This window comes from Etheostoma spectabile, chromosome 9 (genome assembly GCF_008692095.1).
Source record: "Etheostoma spectabile isolate EspeVRDwgs_2016 chromosome 9, UIUC_Espe_1.0, whole genome shotgun sequence".
Lineage (NCBI taxonomy): Eukaryota > Metazoa > Chordata > Actinopteri > Perciformes > Percidae > Etheostoma > Etheostoma spectabile.
Genome location: NC_045741.1, coordinates 24,516,818 through 24,524,635, shown reverse-complemented (window position 1 = coordinate 24,524,635; position 7,818 = coordinate 24,516,818). Strand labels below are relative to the sequence as shown.

Below are 7,818 nucleotides of genomic sequence, written 5' to 3'. Positions count from 1 at the left end.
GTGTGTGTGTGTGTGTGTGTGTGTGTGTCATGTTTTGTCAGTGTGTCAAGTTTCTGTTTTAAGTTTGTTTTCTGTTAGTTTTCCCATTTCTTCTTTTATTTTGTAGGTTCTCTGTTCTCCCTTGTGTTGTCTTGTGTTACTTCCTGTTGTATATTTTGTATATTTCCCACCTGTGTGATTACCTGTCCCCGCCCTAATGTGTTGCACCTGTGTCTTATTGTCTCCCCTGTCGTGTGTATTTAAGTTCTGTCTTCCCCTTACCCCAGTGCGAGATTGTCTTCTTCCTGGTGTTCAGCTTCAAGCGGGTTTCCCTGTTGTTTCCTGTATTCCTGAGTTCCTGTTTCCCCTTGGATTTTGACTGTGCATGTTTTCCTGGATTTCCCTTTTTGCTGTTTACTAGACGCGGTCGCCATTGCTTTATTTGCATGCTAATAAAACATTGCATTTTACGTACTTGAGTTGTGCATTGTGGGTCCATTCTGTGTGTGTGTGTGTGTGTGTGTGTGTGGTCTGTCTTTGAAATATCTCATGAACCGTTCATCCAACCTACTTTGCACTTGGTTTCCTGGGTACCCAGTGAATTTGGAGCAGTTTGGACAACATTGGATATGTTATTGCATAGTTTGGATAGCATTGAAACTGTTATAAAAATAAAAGACACGGAAAAAAGGTGAAGGGAAAAAAGCACTGCCATAACGCTGGCTCTTCCGTTTCTATACTCTTGACAATAAAGGTCGGTCTTAAATTGACTCAGCATTTCGCTAAGAAGAAACTCAATAAAAACATAATGCTACGCTTCACAATAAAAAACCCAGATTATATTCACTCGGATCATTTAGCTTAGAGGAAAGTCAATCTATTTGGACTATGGCTAAGGCTTTTTTGCAGCACCCCGGGGCAACTTCCGGCTCTTAGCCCCACCCAAGACAATTGTGATTGCTGTGTGGAGTGGCCAGACCTTCCACCGCAGCGCTGTGGAGGAGGGTCTGGCAAAGCGAGACTAGTCTGGCCATGGTTTTAGTGTCAGGCTTGAGGATCGTATCCGCTGTTGCCTGAGGGATGAAAGACCTGCTGGAGAACAGCGTTCCTGACTGACAGCTGGATATTGCTGGAGTGATGTAACCCAGAGAGAAACAGCCCAAACCACCTTCTACTAACTTAAATATGTAAGGCAGCACAGATTACAACACAATACAGTAATGTTTAAATTGAATACATTTAAATGTTCAAATGTCAGTAACTCCAGCAGAATGCCACACGCAGCAAGACCGGTGTTCATTTTTAAAGCTGATTTGTTACTTTGCTTTACCCAGTTGGGATGTATGGAATATAGACTCCACACACACCTTTATTTCAAGTTATAAGTTATGTATGAAAGAATTTTGGATTATTTTTGACCTGTTAGACAGGTCTCAGTAAAAACCTTAACAACTGTGTGTACTAGCTCACTGCCACACCTCAATGACACGTAGCCATTATTTTTAGTTACACCTTTGTTAATCCTGCTATGACATGTCAACAATGTCCCTGTGATAATGTTAGGTTAATTAACCATCACCAAACACTGCTGAGCTGGTGAATGCAACTTCCTAAGCTGCCTGCAGAGGGCAGAAATGGGATGAAATGCATCAAACAGGACAAAGACTGTTCTTACACGTTTCTAAAATCCTTTTTGTAAGTAAGGAAAGAGTGAATAGTTTTGACATGACTTACTGCTTGCTCCTGGTTTAACACTGGAATATGTTAATAAGAGCCATAAAGTCTGATTAAATAGAAGTAGTGACATTACATAATCAGTCAAGAATTTCTCAATAGCTGATTTTTATTCATTTTTGTGTCCAGATTTTGTATTATAATTTAAGTTCACATGTGGATTCTCTATCTTCTATTCCTGTACTATATGTTACACAGCTGTAGCCTACAGTACCTGAACATTACTGCGTGTATACTGTAGTTGTTCCAATACTCAACTATGCAATGAGGCACCTTACCATATGACAAAATACAGTATTTACTAGCATTGAACTCACCATGTACATAATTTCAAAAAGCACTGTTTAGATTATGGTCCTAGTTTTTACTTTTAAGATTAAGATTTAATTGTAGTTCAAGCCCCCCCCCCCCAGACATTCAATAACCCCTATCCCCCAAGGAAATAGAATTCAATAAGACATGATACCAATATATATATATATATATGTATATATATACATACACAGAATATATGCTAAAATCTTATTACATGTTAATAGCAAAGCAGGAAAGATTGTTGCCAACGCCCCGGCCAATCACTCACTTTTACAATCATGTGATGTGTGATTGTGAAGGAGAAGCATGAATGTAAAGGTAAGCACACACACAAACACACACGCACACACACACGTGCTCTGTTGACGTGATTGCGAGTGAGAACAAAAACAAGCAGAAAACAAGTGGGTGATTACAGCACAATGAAAATTACTGCACTAAAAGAGGATTATGAATTCAAAAAAAATCAATGAAAAGCCTTAAACATGCAGTGACTGTAGATTTTCCTGGTACGTTGTATTTGGTCCATGAATTTGCCCTTGAGGTTGTTATAGCAACCTGGTGTGAGGGTTTGGCGGAGGATAAATCATCCTCTATGTTTGGAATATAACAATGACATAGTACAAGTAATCATGCCTGGCATCTGATGAACAGGGTACAACTCATCAGCACAAGAGGACTCCGACTCAGCCACTTAGACTCATCTGAGGGCCTACTTATTATGCAGCCTGTGCTCTAATTTTACATAACAGTCATGTATGTATGTATTGTACAGTATTTCATTAAAAATATAATTCCATCTTATCTTATTCTGCTTTATTAAATCTACAACAATGTGTACCACATATTTACATCCTACTTGTGTTTTGGTGCCAAAGACGTGCATTGTTGTCCAAAAACTATTAAAAATCCTGACCCCAAACCATGACTGACATGTTCCTCAAATACTCCTGTCTAAGATTTGTTTTCTGGAAACTACAGTGCCCAGCACTTTTGGCTATAGGACCAAAATAAAGACTTAACCTACCATTGGCTATCTCTCCAGCCCCAAACGGCAGACAGACAGAGTTAGCAACCAGCTGGTGAACACGTAGGATGCTCTCTTACAGCTTGTTTCCACTGCTCCAAGTGGCATGCTAACACGCTAACTAAGACTGAGAACATGGTGAACATTACACCTGCTAAACATAAGCATGTTAGCAGTCTCGCTGTTAGCATTCAGTTAAATGTCTTAGCAGAGTCTCCCAAAGCTGCTAGCATGGTTGTATTCTGTTTCTTAGTTGTAGTCTGGTTTCAGACCTCTGAATTGCTGCCCACATCTGGATTGTTTTTTTTTTAACAGAGCCCTAATTTGATATGAATTAGTCCTAGGGTCCAAATCTGAAAGGATTATTGCTTTTGATGTTTTATGACAGATATAACCCATGATCAAAAAAGTCATCCATTCTGTCATTGTGTTACTTCTGGATTATATCTGAAGACTTCAGTCTGATTATTAGGCTAAATCTGGAGTGTGTTTGTAAATGAATCCCCAGACAAACCCAGCTCAGCCCTTCATTGTTCACCTGCTCTCCTGTTAAGCTCTGCCTGTAGTCCCACAGTGGTCCGTTTATTCCACAGACCAGGGTTAACCCTTAACCCAGTCCAAACCTATATAGAACACTTCAAGTGGACTGACTGTGGAGGATCTGGATAAAAGTCACAGTACTGTCAAGACTAAAGATGTTCCAATATCATGTTTTCCTTCCCAATTTTGACACGTGATCCGATGCCAAAGTGTTAAAAAATACATATATTTGTTTATGTTTTAACAGCTGCTATTACTATCCCTGTATGAATGTAATTTGATCGCTACCATTGAAACATGAACAAACACAAAGAATGAATGCCATTAAACTTTCTTTTGTTATCCAGTTTGACAGTCAGCCGTAACGGACAAAGAACATAAATTTACTACTTTAAAGCATAAACTTGAGTATGTTTGCCGTTAGTGATACCAGTATTTTAGGCAGTATCGGTATCAGATCAATCAATCAATCAATCAATCAATCGCATTTGTCACATGAAATCGTACAAGGAACAATTCCAAGCTCTTTTCTTTTTCTCTTTTCTCTTCCAGTCTGTTGGGAGCTGAAGAGGAGTCTGTGCTTCCAGCTGCCGATCCGACCTGATTAGAGTCTCATCACATCAGTTTGGATTCAGCTTATTGTTGAATGGCTGAGGGCTTTAATAGAAATAAAGGGGCTGCACAGTCTAATTGACTTGGAAATGCACGGGGAAGCCAGCAGACCGGAGACAATTGTTGCACTGTGTCATGTTGCACTCTGGGAAAGCCAGGGTTTAGGATGCAGTGCTTACCATGTGCCTTCTGGCAGAGATGTAAAGAGGCTTTCAATTGATCTCTATGCACCTGGAGACGAAACCTAATAAGGTTTGGGGAAGGTGAGAGTGATTGGTCCTACCAGATCCTACAAAGATCTTTGACATGTTGGACTAAAAGCAAATGTACGTTTCTATCTAAATCCGACTCTGTGATTCTGACTGTAATTGTCCATAGAGTCTCTGTGTATAAGCACCTTTACTGTGGATCCAGTACACGGTTTCTATTAATGGATCGGACTAAACCCACTCTCAGTGCGGACAATCCAAAGTCTATTACAGTGCTAATTCCCTTCAGTTTGAGATGACAGTTGCACAAAAAATAACACATTATCAGGCTGCAGCAGATTGTTCCTAACTGAACTACAGGAATGGTTTCCATAGATAATTGTGAGTTGATCATATATAAGCAATCAGAGATCAATTACCAATATGGAAACTGATAACATAGATTGACAGATTGACAAAAAAAGTGAAATTGTTCAACACAAGTGACAAAACTTGAAATGACCACATCCATGAGGGGGCATTAGGTGGCTGAAATGGGTTCTCAAGTTTAAGAGGGGATTAGCGGTGCAGCTCTGAATATTGCCAAAGGATTTCTCTTTTAACCTTATGCCTGTGGGTGAGGTGGAGGGGGGGGGGCGGGGATGACAGCCAGAAGAGGCATTGTGATGTAGGATGCTCCTCTCGTCGGTATCCTAACTCACTAGCACACACACACACACACACACACACACACACACACACACACACACACACACACACACACACACACACACACACACACACACACAACACCACCTATTGTTCATCAAGTGATTGACTTCCAATTAATATTCTACTTTTTACTCCACTACATTCATCTGACAGCTTTAGTTACTTTAGTTACTAGTTACCTTAACACATTAATATTGTTGTAGTTTATATATTGCATTGAGTACATTTTCCTAATGATACTAACACACTTTTACTTACAGTAAGTATCCTAATATTTCCAATATAAGCCTTTTACTTGTCATAAAGCATTTTAACAGTGCGGTATTAGTGCTTTTACTTAAGTAAATGATCTGAATACTTCTTCCACCGCTGTTTAAACCCACACAGAGCTGTCTGAGTTAGACGTAATTGGCTGCCATTAACAGGCCTATTTGTTACAAAAAGTAGCATAGCATACATAGTAGTACAGTATGTAACTAAAGCGGTTTAAAATGTCTACATTCATTATGTCCCCCCCCCCCCCCCACAGACACACACAAAATGGCTGTCAATCTGACAATTGTGATTTCCATTGGATCAGAGTGCTGTCCCTTGGCAGCCAATTTCTCAGGCCTTGTCACATGACCAACTAATATTTAATAATAATAATAATAATATTTAATAATAATAATAATAATATGGAAAAATTGTGATACCATACTGTAGGACTGGAGTTGTTGTTTTCTAAAGAAATAGATAATGGGGATTGTATTTGGATACAAAAAAATTAAAACAAGTGAAATTAAAAATGAATGTGACGTGTTGTGTGATGTTTAACAGCAGAATAACATTATGGTCTCTATCCTATTCAACATCCCCCCCCCCCCGCGGACTCGCCCCTGCTGACAATGCGCCACTAGTTCTAGTTGGGGCTGGGAGTTGTGGCCAGTGAAGGGCTATGGACAGGTCTCCTCCCCTCGCCTGATCTGGGACCTGTGAGGTCAGCCACACTGTCACACCTGTCACACATGGACAGCCGACATCCATCTTTTTTGTGACGCTGTGTTCAGATCGGAAATATTCCGCTGGAGAACTGGAGGACGTTTGTGTTTCTGAAGATGGGATTACACAGAAGCGATCAGGGGGGAATTACTTGTTTTGTCGGAATACAAATGTCAGCGTGAGAAACGGGGTGAGTTATAAATGCAGTTACTCTGCCATCAGAGACTTAGCCAGAGTTTCACACCCATTGTGACATCCACGGTTAATCTGCACCAGTTTCTTTTCATTTGGGATAATAAGCAGCTCTGAAGTCTGTCGCAGCATCAGGTATTCCAAGATGCTCAATCAGCTCCCACTAAAGATGTAGAGGCTTCAGGATTCCTTTTTCTTTTTTACACGGGGTAGTAGTACAGGTTCAAAATGTCCCTTAATGAGTTACAGCAAACAATCTGTAGACTACAGAAACACCACTTGTTGAGTAGCCTATTCACAGAGAACATAATGATACATGGAGGCTGATATTGTCAAGCATTAGGAGATATTAGAATTCAATAATCATTATTAATAGTCAGGTATCCAATAATAAGTGTATTAGTTTTACAGGACAGGCCTGAAAGCTCACCAAGCATGTGTAGGCCTACATTTGTAGGAGAAACATTTCTAAATTGTTAAAAATCAACATGTGAGTTTACATTCAAACTGGATTGAATGAAAATAATGAGTTATTGCAGGCATACAGCAGAATATAGGAGGGAGGAGGATGTCTGGATGAATTCCCCACCTTAGCCAAGACTCAAGCCTCTTAGTCCTGATACATGGGTTCAGCAGAGCAACTAATCTCCAGCAACAAAAACAATGACATTGGTTTTTAAGAGTCAGGATAGCACTGAATCTAAGCATTATTAATGAAGTTAAAAACATTTGTTCAACAAAATGTCAGCATCAGATAATCTAGAGACTGAGATTTGGCTTGCAAGTAACAGCAGTCATCATATTGAAATATCCAATATGAATCTGGCTCAGGTAAAGATAGACAGTGGACATGAGGACACAAAACGTTTTCCCAGCATAGTGTATTTTATGAACTTTTTATGTTCAAATAACTGTGAAAAACACTGATATATTGTACATTTTCACTTGAATGCAAGTACGTCATTGTCAGTTTTTTTTGAATGAATATTAGTATGATTAGAAAAATCAAATGGAAGATATGTTCACCCAAATGCTCAAAGTGCTTTGCACCATCCTCCAGTCTGGGACTTAATCAAACTGTGGTTGTTGTGTTTAAAAGCATAGAAACACATGGCTCCCCAAAACACTTCATTCTAAATATGTATTCTCGGAGATGATGATGATGATGATGATGCAACGACTCGCTGTTTCATGCACAGACACAGCGCTGGCTTTACCTTTCCTCACCCTTCAAGTACTCGGCTTCTTGGTGATTCTGTCACGGTGATTTAAATTAGTGGGGGTTGGTTAACTCCCTGGTATTAGCACTAATCTACATGTGTGCACGTGTTACAACCACTGGTGTTCCCCAGAGATCAGTGAGTCAGTACACAGCCGGCAAAAAAATCTATTATTTGAGGCAAAATTGAGAGAATTGTGGAGCACAACTGGACAATTACACACAACTCCTCTGGTTTCTAAAATGAGAAAACTACTGTAAATAAATATTCCACCTGCAGATCCGCTGCTACTCTCAGT

The 7,818-nt window shown here is 39.7% G+C and overlaps 1 protein-coding gene across 4 annotated transcripts in view; it reads left to right on the top strand.

Annotated features, from left to right (window-relative positions):
* The first annotated feature begins 6,047 nt into the window (after positions 1 to 6,047).
* cnga3a (cyclic nucleotide gated channel subunit alpha 3a) overlaps positions 6,048 to 7,818 on the top strand; it is an 8,683-nt gene continuing 6,912 nt past the window's right edge. For all 4 annotated transcript variants that reach the window (XM_032526723.1, XM_032526721.1, XM_032526720.1 and 1 more), the window contains exon 1: positions 6,048 to 6,298. The gene's annotated coding sequence lies outside the window, so the exon portion shown is untranslated. The remainder of the gene's footprint in view (positions 6,299 to 7,818) is intronic.